This window comes from Taudactylus pleione, unplaced genomic scaffold, assembly GCF_031769625.1.
Source record: "Taudactylus pleione unplaced genomic scaffold, aTauple2 ptg000370l, whole genome shotgun sequence".
Lineage (NCBI taxonomy): Eukaryota > Metazoa > Chordata > Amphibia > Anura > Myobatrachidae > Taudactylus > Taudactylus pleione.
In genome coordinates, this window is record NW_028284771.1 from 6508898 (window position 1) to 6523243 (window position 14346).

Genomic DNA, 14346 nt, shown 5'->3' on the forward strand with positions numbered 1-14346 from the left:
GTCCTACCAGGCCCTGTGTCTGTGTAGTTGAGTGATCAGCGCTGTTAGTGCAGGAATTGTTATTTCTCTGCATTGTATGTGACTGTGCTAGCGCTGCCTGTAACTTTTCTTCTCTAAACTGTCAGCTTTATTACTGTCCCTGTTCTTTCTGCTAAAGCCCTTGCGGTGCGGTGCTGCAGGGTGGTCTCTCGCCTATTTAATACTTAATTGGTGAGAGAGGTCACATACGTGGTGCCATCATGTCTGAAAGTGATTTTCCCCTCCGGCTACAGTGTACCACGTGCAAAGTACCGTTAGCGGAGGGGGAGGGTAGCGCGGAGGGCCTTTGCCGGCAGTGTTTGTCCATGGCGCGGCCTATTACGGTTACAGCACCGGTACAGGAGCCGCCCTGGGCTTGTGTCGCTCAGGCGTTAACAGCTTTAGTGGGCCAGTTAGCTCCGCAGCCCGCGTTTACTCCGATAGGTTTGTCCCAGCAGTCTGTGGTGTCGTCACCCATGCAGGGGTTCCCACGACAATTGGTGGTACCCCACAGTCTCCCGGGTTCTCAGGAGCCAGCGTGGGTTAACTCCGTGACGAGTTCTGTACAGCACTTGTCGGATGTGTTGCAAGGGGAGTCTGTGATGCGGCCTCATAAAAGGCCGGTGGCGTCTCTGTCCGCTCCTTATGAGGATGACGAAGGGACGTCTGATGATGGGGAGATTCTGGATCCTTACGATCAGGAACCTTTCCATACTAAGGACGCTGATGCTAAGTCCAAAGTATATATTCCTGGACTTATTCGGGCGGTCCGCACAGCCTTGGTGATTGAGGACGAAGTTCCCCCAGCGGCTAAATCTAAGTATGCCTTTTTCAAAGATGTGAAGGGCGATGCCACAGTCTTTCCTCTTTCGGGTCAGTTGGTGGACCATTTAGAGGAGGCGTGGAAACAACCTGGCAAAAGATACCAGCCGCAGAGACGCCTGGCGGTGGCTTATCCGTTCGCGGATAATTATTTTGCTAAGTGTGAATCCCCTCCACAGGTGGATTCTCACGTGACCCGTCTTGTCCGTAGTGCCACATTGCCGATGCCATCCATGTCCTCCCTTAAGGATGCTACGGACCGCAAGGTAGAAATCTGCCTGAAGTCCGCTTATTCCCTTGCAGGGGGGGCAGCACGGCCGGCTATGGCCATTTGCTGGGTTGCCAGAGCGATGGAGCGCTGGGCGGATTCATTAGAGGCTTCTTTTGAATCCGACTGTCCGGCCGAACAGGCGGAGTTGATTGGCAATCTCCGTGATTCGGCCACCTACATCAACGAGGCGGCTCTAGACATTAGTACTCTGGTGTCTAGAATTTCTTCAGCAGCGGTAGCTGCTCGTCGCACCTTGTGGCTGCGATCCTGGAAGGCGGACGCAGATCCAAGAAAGGTCTGGAAGCGTTGCCGTTTACCGGAGAAGTTCTCTTCGGTCCGGATCTGGATAAGATTGTGGCCACGCTGGCGGCAGCCAAATCTGCTTGTCTCCTGTCGGCCGCTGCTCCTTCTGGTTCTGGACCATCGTCCTTTCGGTCATCTAGGGCCCAGGGCAGGCCCAAACCACAGTCGTTTCCTCGACAGGCTGGCCCTAAGAAATCGGTCAAGCCCCGGAAACAGGCATGGAGTACCAGACGTCCGGCCCCCAAGCCAGATGACAAGCCTGCGGCCTGACGGTCCGGGTCTCCCCTTGGGGGATCCCAGGGTGGGAGGCCGCCTGCTGCAGTTCTCCCGGTGTTGGTCGTTCACTACGACAGACACTTGGGTTCTGGAGGTGGTCTCTCACGGGTACGCCCTCTCCTTCCGGCACAGACCCCCGGCTCGATTCTTCACCACGGGTCTACCATCAGACCGGAACAAGGCTACGGAGCTGCGGAAGGTATTGCACACTATGCTCCAGGCTGGAGTTATAGTGCCTGTTCCATTCTCCCAGAGGGGCCAGGGTTTCTATTCAAATCTATTTTTGGTACAGAAACCCAATGGGTCATATCGTCCGATTCTCAACCTCAAAGCACTCAACAAGTCTTTGCGGGTCCCGAAGTTTCGGATGGAGACCCTACGGTCCATCATTCTGGCGCTGGAACCTGGGGACTACATGGTGTCATTGGACATACAGGACGCTATGGCGGTCATGGCGGCTTCTCTGCGGCTGCAAGGAGTCCGCATGTTGCCGTACTTGGACGACCTGTTATTGGTGGCAGGATCTCCAGAGCTCCTGTTACACCACTTGGACCTGACCATTGCACTGCTGCAACGGCACGGCTGGCTAATCAACTGGCAGAAGTCCACTCTAATCCCGTCTCGGAGGATTCTGCATCTTGGAGCCTTATTGGACTCGGGACAGCAAAGGATCTTCGTGACGGAGGACAAGATCTCTGCTTTACAGTCAAGGGTGCGCAGTTGTCTGCACAGCCGCCGGGTGTCCTTACACTCGGCGATGAGGTTACTGGGCTCCATGGTGTCGGTGTTCGACATGGTGGAATACGCCCAGTTTCACTCCAGACCTCTGCAGCACCTGATCCTGTCCAAGTGGAACGGGCTGCCTCAGTCTCTGAAGTTCCAGACGATTGTGCTCACCCCGGAGGTTCGCCTGTCCCTTGCGTGGTGGTTAAAGACGACCCACCTCAACAAGGGACGTCCGTTCTGGGTTCCAAATTGGGTCCTGTTGACAACGGACGCCAGTCTTCGGGGCTGGGGAGCAGTTTCGGGTCCACACTTGTTCCAGGGCAGGTGGACACCGACAGAAGCGGAGCTTCCAATAAATATCTTGGAACTCCGTGCGGTCTTCAATGCTCTCCTGCAGGCACAGCGGTTTCTCCAGGGTCACCCGGTGCAGGTCCAGTCGGACAATGCTACCACCGTGGCCTACATAAACAGGCAAGGAGGAACTCGCAGTCGGGCGGCTCTCGTAGAGGTCTCTCGGATCCTGGTTTGGGCAGAGCGCAATCTTCCGGCCATATCAGCGGTCTTCATCCCGGGAGTGCTAAATTGGGAGGCGGACTTTCTAAGTCGCCAGGACGTTCATCCAGGGGAATGGTCCCTGCACCCGGACGTTTTTCAACTACTGGTGGACAGGTGGGGTCTTCCAGAAATCGACCTCATGGCGTCCCGGCACAACAACAGGTTGCCGGTGTACGGGTCTCGCACAAGAGACGAAGGGGCGTCTCTGGTGGATGCTCTGTCCGTCCGGTGGACGTTCAGGTTCGCATACCTGTTCCCTCCGGTCTCCCTTCTTCCACGGGTAATCCGGAAATTCAAACAGGAAGGAGGGACGCTCCTGTTGATAGCTCCCGCGTGGCCCAGACGGCACTGGTTCTCAGACCTTCAGGGTCTGTCCGTGGACAGTCCTCTGCGGTTGCCGCTACGACCGGACCTTCTGTCTCAGGGTCCTTGTCTTCACCCGGACCTGACTCGGCTGTCTTTGGCGGCGTGGCTGTTGAGACGGCCATGCTGAGGCCCTGGGGGTTTTCCAGCTCTGTGGTGCGTACCATGTTACGAGCTCGGAAACCGTCTTCCGCGAGGATATACCATCGCGTGTGGCATACGTTCTTCCAGTGGTGTCGACCGAGAGGTTATGCACCGCGGGAGTTTCGTCTGTCTCGGATTCTCGCCTTCCTGCAAGCGGGACTAGATCATGGGCTTCGCCTTGCTTCTTTGAAGGTACAGGTTTCGGCCCTATCTGTCTGGTTTCACCGTAGGATTGCTACAATCCCGGATGTGCGCACCTTTATGCAAGGTGTTCTCCGTATTCAGCCGCCTTTTGTTCCACCTGTGGCGCCTTGGGATTTGGCTGTGGTCCTGAGGGCTCTCCAAGGACCGCCGTTTGAACCACTGGGCTCAGTGGATATTAAATGGCTAACAGCTAAGACTGTTTTCCTTCTGGCCGTTGCTTCAGCCAGACGTGTTTCTGAGTTAGGGGCTCTTTCTTGTAGACCCCCTTTCTTGGTTTTTCATGGGAACAGGGCAGTGCTCCGCACTCGGCCCGAGTTTCTTCCCAAAGTTGTTTCCCAGTTTCATGTTAACGAGGAAATAGTTGTTCCGGCCTTTAACTCACCGGGTCTTTCCGTGGGTGAGGCCTCTTTGGATGTTGTGCGGGCCTTAAGGACTTATGTTGACCGCACTTCTTTGTTTAGGAAGTCGGACGCTTTGTTGTCCTCTATGGCTTCTGTAAAAAGGGTTGGCCTGCTTCAAAGCAAACTTTGGCAGCCTGGATCCGTATGGCTATTTCTGAAGCTTATCTTCATGAAGGCCTACCGGTCCCTCCTTCTCTGAAGGCTCATTCCACTAGGTCTGTGGGTCCTTCGTGGGCAGCTCGACGTGGTGCCTCGGCAGTTCAGATCTGCAAGGCTGCTACGTGGTCTTCTGTCCATACCTTCGTGAGGTATTACAGGTTTGACACCTTCGCCTCTCAGGATGCTTCCTTCGGGCGGCGGATTCTCCTTTCTGCACAGGAGCGTCCCCACCCTTAAAGGATACTGCTTTGGGACATCCCCAAGGTATCCTGTGGATACCCTATGGACCCTGAAGTAGAAAATATGAGATATGGTAAGAACTTACCCTTGTTATCTCTATTTCTACGAAGTCCATAGGGTTCCACAGGACTCCCGCCCTGTCGCACCTGTGCTGCAGATGGGCTTTGCTCTGGTCACCGGTTTTCCGTCTCCCTCTGGTGAGAATGTGATTCTTGTATGTGTCCAGATCTTTGTTCTCTCTCTTCCTTCTCCTCCTCCGGCCTATGGCTTTGGTAACTAACTGAGGTGCCTTGGCCCGGGGGCGGGGTATAGGAGGGGGACCTAGTGCATCCTGGGAGGCTGAAAGCTTAACTCTTTGGTGCCCTGCGACTGACGTCACACCTATACCCCAAGGTATCCTGTGGAACCCTATGGACTTCGTAGAAATAGAGATAACAAGGGTAAGTTCTTACCATATCTCATATTTTTGCGAACCCTGTATGTCCTTGGGGCCGGGGAGGGGGGGTCATAGTGGTGGGAGGGTGTATAGTGTATTTCCCTAGGTTGGGGGGACACTGTGTCTAGAGGTTCAGTAGGTAAATTGGGGATTGCATGAATCTATGGACTTTTGGAGGGGTAGAGTGGGTAATGTATGTCCCTGGGGCTAAGGTGTAGGGTGGGTCCGGGGTATAGAGTGGGCATTGTATGTCCCTGGGGTCGGTGGGGTAGGGTGTATAGTGTATGCCCTTGTCTAGGGGGCCAGGATGTAGGGTGGGGATGTTAGTGGGATGGTGAATGTATGAAGTATATTTCCCCTAGTGGGCTAGGGTATGCATGGTATGTCCATTGGGCAGAGGAGGAGGGTACTGGTTAAAGTTTATGTGACTGACCCTGGAGGGTGGCACTGTGTCTAGGGCCGAGAGGGAGGGTGGTGAGTGTACATCATGAAGCGGAGTGGGAGGGTGATTAGTGCTTACCACTCTGCCTCCCCCCACACACTGGCAGTAACTAATAAAACATGGGAGCTGCTCCCGGCTAACGGCACCCGGAAGTGCCTGCTAGCTTAGAGCCGATGACAACTTCCGGTTTGTGTTCCACATGTGGAACGCAAATCTTGCAAGTGCTGCAGCTAGCCGGGCAGTCGCATGAATCAACCCGAGCAAGAAGGCAGAGTAGGTCGGCCTGTCAGGCTGGGTAAGCCGTCCCGGCAGAGGGGGGAATGGGACCGGTCCAGCGGAACTTACCCGATGTCCCAGTAGCCCAATTCGCCCCTGAGTTAGGGCACTTTGCATGATTTGAAATCATATAATTAACAGGGAGTCATGTGATAATCACTTTCTATTGCCTAATAAGGGATTTGTAGAGTTGAACAATATACTTGGGGACCTTACAGTTCTTATCTGGTACTTCAGTACACACAGATGCCTATTTTTTAACATCAATAATTTTTATTGAATTTTCAAAACAAATATGGGGTACAGAAAAGAAAAAGGGAGGGAAAAAAAGAAATAAGCGGGGTACATATGAAAATCCAAAATATCATATAGAGAAAATTAGACAGTATCAACATATCATAATGCCAAATATAAATACACTACCAGAAAAACAGAGATCACATTAAGTCAAGAGGAGGCAGCCTCATTTAGACTAAGCTGAAGCGGATCAGATAGTGAAGGCTTATGGAGATATTGCTCACTTTCCCCGTCTGTAACAAACTCATGCCATGACCAACATTTCACAAGTGGGGAAGAAGGCTGGAATGAATACGGCACTGAAGCAGTCTCTATCTCAAAACGAAACTGAATTTTTTTAAATACCTTGAGTAAGGAAGGGGGGTGGGACTGTTTCCAATTCTGTGCAAGTGCTGCCCGTGCTGCTATACATATATGACCCAACACATATCTTTGAGACTCTTGAATCGATACAGGGTATGATTGAAGAAGGTCCGGAGAGGGAGATAATACAAGACCGAGCACTTTATTTATCAGAGATAATACGTCCTCCCAACATTTTTTAATTACGGAACATGTTCAAAAAATATGGTAAATATTTCGCCAACAGAACTTTGACTGTGTCGGCCAAATAGTGTGTATGCGATCAGGGGTGAGATATAGTCTATATAGTGCTTAATATACATTTCTGAATGATTCAGGCATTTAGACATACGATACGACGTAATATTCACAAGTTCCCACTGAGCGTCTGAGATAGAGTGACCCAAGTCGAGTTCTTAACGAGTCTGAGAAGGGGACCTAACACACTGCTGCAGTTGTAGTTGAAGGTTATACCAGTATGAAATGTCACCTCGATTTCTACTAGACATTAAGCGGGAAATCAGGTCCCTTGATAGTACGCCCACCGACCCTGAAAGTTTATTAATGCTCTTAAACCAGTGACTAATCTGATAGTATTGGTATGAGACTGTGGGTGGAGAAAGTAGCGCAGAGCCGGCTCTAGGGGTGTTCGACCAGTGCGGTCGAACAGGGGTGCCACCCATAGAGGGCGCACCCCTCCCCAACATCCCGATTTCAGCGGGACAGTACTGTTCCACCCGTGGGCTGAAGTGGCCCACAGGTGGTCAAATCAGGAGGTTGGGGACCCCCACCACCACGGCTGTGCAGCGGTGCCATACCCCGGAGTCTGAATGGATGCTGCGCGCATGTGTGTGGCATCCATTCAGTGACGGGAGAGGGCTGGGGGAAGCCCAGGTAATGAGGTTCCCCCCCCAGCCTGACGTCATGTAGGATGCATGGCACTGTGCGTGATGTGGGGGCACACTAGAGAAGGCCGGCACAGGGTGCTTTGACCCCTGGCCGGCCCTGGAGTGGTGACTTTACAAACTGGAAAATGGTAGTAAAATACCCCTTCCAAAAGATCACCTAGGGTTGTAACCCCACAGGAGACCCGAACAGATGCCCGTAGATTGGGGATTAATTTAGAAAGGACCACAAAGGAAAGGCGGGCAATAAGGGGGATACCCAGGATAAGTCGAGAGAGCAATCTGGTGCCTAGTTTATGCGCTATTTAAGTTCCAGTTACCATATGTCAAGCGACACCGAGATTTTGGGGGTTTATTTAATAATATATTGCAATGTACACAACCAACCATTTAGACATATGTTTTATTTTATAAACAGCACCAGAAAAATTAAATAGAATCTGTTTGGTTGCTAATGCTGGCATACACGCTACAATTATCGGGACGATCCGCCCGATATCGGCGGATCGCCGCGATAATTGTAGCGTGTGGGGGGGGCGACCGAGGGTTAAATATTGCTCGGTCAGGCATGCTGGATTGTCCAGCATACCCGTCCGATGCGATATTTCCCGTTAAACTGACGGCCGCATCGGGCAGTGTATGCCCAGCGCAGCTGACAGACAGACATTTCCTGTGTTCCTTCCTACGGAAGGAACAGGGAAATGTCTCCTCCCCCGGGGGCGGAGCGCAGATGTCTGCCGAATACACTGTGAGAGAAATCTGGTAGTGTATGCCCAGCATAAGTTTTATAGTACTTTAAAAAATAAATAAATAATAATAATAATTCACTGTGTTATTAAATAAACCCCATTCTGTAAATAGAATAAGAGCCCCGTTAAACACTCGCACTGCATTACTGCTTGCTCAGAAATGTATTTTAAGTATTCTGCAATGTTCTAAACTCTAATTAGCTTTTCATTCTAGAACCCTGCTGGCAATATAGTTACAGTATCATTCTTGACAAAATCAGAAATCAGCCTCCCTCTCTGTCTGTTATATCCTTAAATAATGCCTTAGGTATTATTTAAATCAGCTTTTCATTGGCTCTTTGAAATCAGGTTTCCATTAATTGTGTGACTCTCCTTCTTTCTACAGGAAGCACATGGAGCAGCCATCAAAATAATGATATGTACTTCATATAGTAGGTTGTAGAATTGGAATTTACAGGAGTATACTCAGTCTTGCGGCTGTTACATCGAAGAGCCAATAAATCGTGAGCACGTTGGCGGATGTGTTCCCCCGATATATCTGTGAACAATGTTGTTCACAGACATATTGCACTACAGCAGATGGCCAATATATCCGGAGATATTTATTGATGCATCTGGCTGTGTTTATGGGCGGTCAGCGCACACACTATGCAGTCTTCTGAACGATATATTGTGTCCAGGGATTGTATCCTATTAATTGTTGCTCCTGTACACACTATGCAATCATCATGTAGAACAGTGCCAAACTTCAGAGGTACGCTTGTCCAGCATATACAGTACACTACATGATGTGTACCACATCACTCATTGCATGGTCCTTTCTAACGCACAGCACATCAGATGGGACGATGCGAATAATGATGCGTGTGAATGATAAATTGGATGTACACACTATACAATGGTCGTGCATATTAGTCGAAAGTACATGGATATATTGTGTAGTGTATACCCAGCTTAAGGGATGTACTAAAGGAAAAATGCGGTAAAAACCCCGTTTTCGGGGGTTTTACCGCATTTCCATATCTACTAAGACCCGGCTGCACTTTTATCGGTGCAGAGGGTTACGCCAGAAAAACCTGGCATTACCCTATAGAAGCCTATGGGCTTCTTACCGCACCCGGCTTCGGACGATTCGCTGCCGCCCCGTCGTCGCCCAGCTCTGGCCCCCACGCACCTGCTGTCCATGGTTGCCGGCCCGCGCTCCTCCTGGTTCCTCTGCCTCCTCCTCCTCTTAATCTTCTTCCGGGTGCAGGGAGGAGGAGCCCAGGGCTTCCTGCACAGGTCACCAGCAGGAAGCCCCGGGGCTCGGAGGGGACGGGGTCCCTCGGAGACCCCAACACCAGGCATCGGCTGCTTCGCAAAGGGCAGCTCTTATTGCAAGAGGTGTCCTTTGCTATACTAATCGCATATGTTAGTACATATGTGACTAGCAAGGTTGCGGTGACTGGCGGAATGGTCACCGCAACCTTAGTACACCCCGGCCTAAGAGTTCTCTGAAGGTGCTGGTAATTAGTGATTCAAACACTTTCAATGGGACGCCTTTGCAATCTTTCTGCCCGTTTTTTTACGCCCACAAATCCCGATGATAAATAAAAAATCCAGAATACACGATTTATTTAAAGCATAAGTGAGACACAGATAAAATTATTGTTATACATATTTATCAAGCCTGTTTTTCATAAAATTATGCAGAAAGTATAGTCCCCGTAACTTTTCGTGGTTTGGCCACATTGGTTAACATTATCATCATAAGCTTTATGCTTATGGAGGCAATATCGCAGGAGAGGGATCTTGCAATCCCTCTCCCACATCCTCCAACTGGCTCCAGTCACTTTGGACATGTGCAGTGTCAGATTCTTAGTAAAGAGACTTTTGAAAATGTGAAAGATTCCTCCAATGAGTCTGGGATGTACTGTAGCTCGCAGTGACCTGGTTCTTGCAACTGCTGTTCCTGCAATGTGATTTTAGTACATAGCTGGCATACTTTTGAAAAAGTCTGACGATATGGACTGATAATAATTGCGGCACTGCCCCATAGGCCCCAATATTAGGAGGCAAAAGGACAAGTTGAAATGAATAGAGTTGTTCTAAAGTGCTAATAAACACAATTTTGAAGTTACATGTTTACTTTGTATTCTGCGCACGTTTCCATTTGCACAAAGGGACGTGCAGAGCATTTTTACAGCAGTAGTTGTCAAAAAGAGATGGAGGTGTGCACCTTTTGGGTGTTTGTTTTACATCTCTTTATTTATGAGTGTAGTAGACAATCTCAGAACATGTACAGTGAATATCCTTAATACAAAATGTCATAATATTTTGTAATTGCAAAAAAAGAGTTTCAAACTACCTTATTCTTGTATATATTTTCTCTGAACAATAATACATCATAACAAATAGGAAATAGGGAAAGGTAAGGAAGGGTGTAGCATAGAAGACAGGCAATAGCTATTACAATCTTTGTCTAATAGAGTGTGGTCATAAGTGCTTATCCTAGTGACAGAACCATGGTAGATTTCTCTGAAATGAGACTACCAGGGACCTCATATTGCATGGGAACTTGTCCACTTTGTCATTTAGAAGGGTGGTGATATACCCCATATCAAGCAGAATACCACACATTGTTAATTAGAACAGGAATAGTTTTTTTTTTCCAGTTGGCGACATTTAGGAGTTTGACTGTATTAAATGTGTGACTACAAAGTTTATTCTTTGGTTTATGGACCCCTCTCATAGGTTTATAAAGCAATACATGCATCAGGTCCTTAGAAGGAAAAAAAAGAATCACTTCACCCACTAAAGAAAGAACATTGGGCCTGATTCAGACCCACTCGCGAGCGGCTGTCCGCTCGCAAGTGGGTCGATGTTATGCACTGAGCATGCGCACGACGGAGGGAGCTCCGTCGTGCGCATGCGCCAGACGCGACGAGCGAAGGAAAGTCCTTCGCTCGTTGTGTCTGATCAAAGGGGGCGTGCTGTCGATGTTGATTGACAGCACGCCCCCTTTGGTAGGCGTGCCGGGGGCGTGCCTCCCTGACGGGGGCGTTCCCACGGGAATGCCTCCCGTCAGAAGCCGGCCCACTGACATCACTAGTGATGTCAGTGGGAGTGATTTTGGCTCTGATAGAGCCAAAATCACTCCGGAGCTTGCGGTTGAAAACCTCAACCGCAGGCTCCGGCTCGCAAATTCGATGGTCGCGATGGTCTCGACCATCGCGGCCATCACAAAGCACGCTCGTATAGCCTGTGGGTGGTGACCCACAGCTATACGAGCGTCCAGGAGGACGCTCCATGAAAATGGAGCCCGGCCCTCATTCAGAGCGTGCGCTCTGCTCAGAGCGTACGGCTCTGAATGAGGGCCCTTGTCCCAGTATTTTAAAATCAAAGGACAATCCCACCCTGTATGTAAGTACAGTAAGTTCCTTTGTTCCCACACTGTCTCCAGCATAGGTCCGAGGACATTGGGAATATATAGTGCAATTTTTCAGGGCCCATATACCAACGTATGTATATTTTATAAGATTTTTCCTTAATATTGGTGCTAATGGAGGCTTTAGCCACATCTGCCCAATCCTCCTCTAGACTTATCCCTAAATCCTTTTCCCGTGCTTGTGTGCACCTTTATGTGGACATGGTGTACAAATATCTGTTTTTAATACTTGGGTGTCAGGCAGAGGTGACACTTCTGTAAGTAGAACTCAGGAAGTTGTCTAGAGCATCAACATTTCATGTGCAGTGTGAGTGTCACAAAAGGCACCTACAGTGCTACCCGTCCACCGGCCCTTCTTAAGCATGTATCGCTGTTTTCAAGTGTAGATAGGGGCGTCGGAATGATTCTACTTTGGAAGGCGGCAACATAAAATCGGGCTGCAGCTCAGGGTAGCATCAACTGGGACTCCATAATCATCTATTCCGCATGCGCAGAAAATATAGCCGAGCCTGGAGGAGGAAAAAAAATGTACATGCATACAAAACCCTTCAGCTGAACGCTGTCAGTTGTTGTATAACAGCTTCTAGGGCTGTGCAGTCTGCAGCCCTTTAGAAGTTTGTTATGGCTGGGGCTTTAGCAGAGCCGTAACTAGACTTTTTGGTGCCCTGTGCCAGAAAGAGCATTGGCGCCCCCCCCCATTTTTCAAAGGGACATAACGCACCCAAAAAAGGGGAATGGCCTCATGGGGAAAGGCCAAGGAAGAGATAGGGGAGACCAGGAGATGCTGGGGATGATAATAAACAGAAAAGTGACAGGCCCAAACAGCGCCCACTGACCTGTGGTGCCCTGTGCCATGGCACCGGCTGCACTACCCTAGCTACGGCCCTGGGCTCTAGCACAGTGTGGGCTTCCTGCTGTAGCTCTTACTGTTAATTGCACTTTGGACTAGCAGTCCTGAGTAAGATTGGCAGGCAAGGCTACCAACAGAAAAGCTTTACACAGCTTACTCCACCTCGCAGGGCCTGTCTACACAGGGAGACTGTCTCATCCACCCTGCTGTGCCTGCCCTCACTCTGGTGAGAACTTAGCGATCATACATACGGCAGCGGGGGGGGGGACTGTGCGGAACCAGAGCGCGGGGGTTGGGCAGCCGGGACCAGAGCTGGAGTTCACTGAGGATGATGGAAGCAGTGGCAGATTTTTACTAGGGTGGCTGTAATCCCGAAGACTGTATGTAAAATCCGCCATTGCTCTTATCACATCATGTACCTATTTTTGAGCAATTGTACACAGTTTTACAGGAAATTTGTGGATTTGCGGGCAACGGTGGTAGCCTCTGCAATGGTGAAGATGAAAGGCATTCTTAGCTAACTGTGAATTCAGGACACAAGTGTGGCTTGTTTTGTGGTGAATTGCAGGAATGAGTTTGTTTTTTTTGGAACAAATTTATTTTAAAGAGGGGAATAGGGTGCATTTATTGGGCTTAACTCACAGCTATCCTGATTTCGGCACTGTACCGCTGTCCTACCCATGGGCTGCAGTGTCCCGGAGGTGGTCGGGAAGTTGGGAGGAGGACACTCAGCAGGTACATGAGGCTACTCTCCCTTTTGCACGCATGAGAGTCCTGGAATGAGACAGCAGAATGTTGGGTGGTATGATAGGGGCTTTTTCTGGTTTCCTGAATTGTACGTGGCGGAGATCGGGTCAGTATCCTATATGCTTGTATTCTTCTCACTCCAGTGGTACTTCTATATTACGGCACATTTTTGTAAGGCACAAATGAGCAAATTAGGTGTGAATTGATTTTACTGGGGTATTGATACAGACCCTGAAAAATATGAGATATGGTAAGAACTTACCCTTGTTATCTCTATTTCTACGAAGTCCATAGGGTTCCACAGGATACCTTGGGGTATAGGTGTGACGTCAGTCATCGGGCACCAAAGAGTTAAGCTTTCAGCCTCCCAGGATGCACTAGGTCCCCCTCCTATACCCCGCCCCCGAGCCAAGGCACCTCAGTTAGTTACCAAGCCATAGGCCGGAGGAGGAGAAGGAAGAGAGAGAAAAAAGATCTGGACACACACAAGAATCACATTCTCACCAGAGGGAGACGGAAAAACCGGTGACCAGAGCAAAGCCCATCTGCAGCACAGGTGCGACAGGGCGGGAGTCCTGTGGAACCCTATGGACTTTGTAGGAATACAGATAACAAGGGTAAGTTCTTACCATATCTCATATTTTCTACTTCAGGGTCCATAGGGTATCCACAGGATACCTTGGGGATGTCCCAAAGCAGTATCCTTTAAGGGTGGGGACGCTCCTGTGCAGAAAGGAGAATCCGCCGCCCGAAGGAAGCATCCTGAGAGGCGAAGGTGTCAAACCTGTAATACCTCACGAAGGTATGGACAGAGGACCACGTAGCAGCCTTGCAGATCTGGACTGCAGAGGCACCATGTCGAGCTGCCCACGAAGGACCCACAGACCTAGTGGAATGAGCCTTCAGAGAAGGAGGAACCGGTAGGCCTTCATGAAGATAAGCTTCAGAAATAGCCATACGGATCAAGGCTGCCAAAGTTTGCTTTGAGGCAGGCCAACCCTTTTTACGGAAGCCATAGAGGACAAACAAAGCGTCTGACTTCCTAAACGAAGAAGTGCAGTCAACTTAAGTCCTTAAGGCCCGCACAACATCCAAAGAGGCCTCACCCACGGAAAGACCCGGTGAGTTAAAGGCCGGAACAACGATTTCCTTGTTAACATGAAACTGGGAAACAACTTTGGGAAGAAACTTGGGCCGAGTGAGGAGCACTGCCCTGTTCCCATGAAAAACCAAGAAAGGGGGTCTACAAGAAAGAGCCCCTAAATCAGAAACACGTCTGGCCGAAGCAATAGCCAGAAGGAAAACAGTCTTAGCTGTCAGCCATTTAAGATCCACTGATCCCAGTGGTTCAAACGGCGGTCCTTGGAGAGCCCTCAGGACCACAGCCAAATCC

The 14346-nt window shown here is 49.8% G+C and overlaps 1 protein-coding gene across 3 annotated transcripts in view; it reads left to right on the top strand.

Annotated features, from left to right (window-relative positions):
* MCTP1 (multiple C2 and transmembrane domain containing 1) overlaps positions 1-14346 on the top strand; it is a 1010275-nt gene that overhangs the window by 64071 nt on the left and 931858 nt on the right. The window lies entirely within an intron of this gene.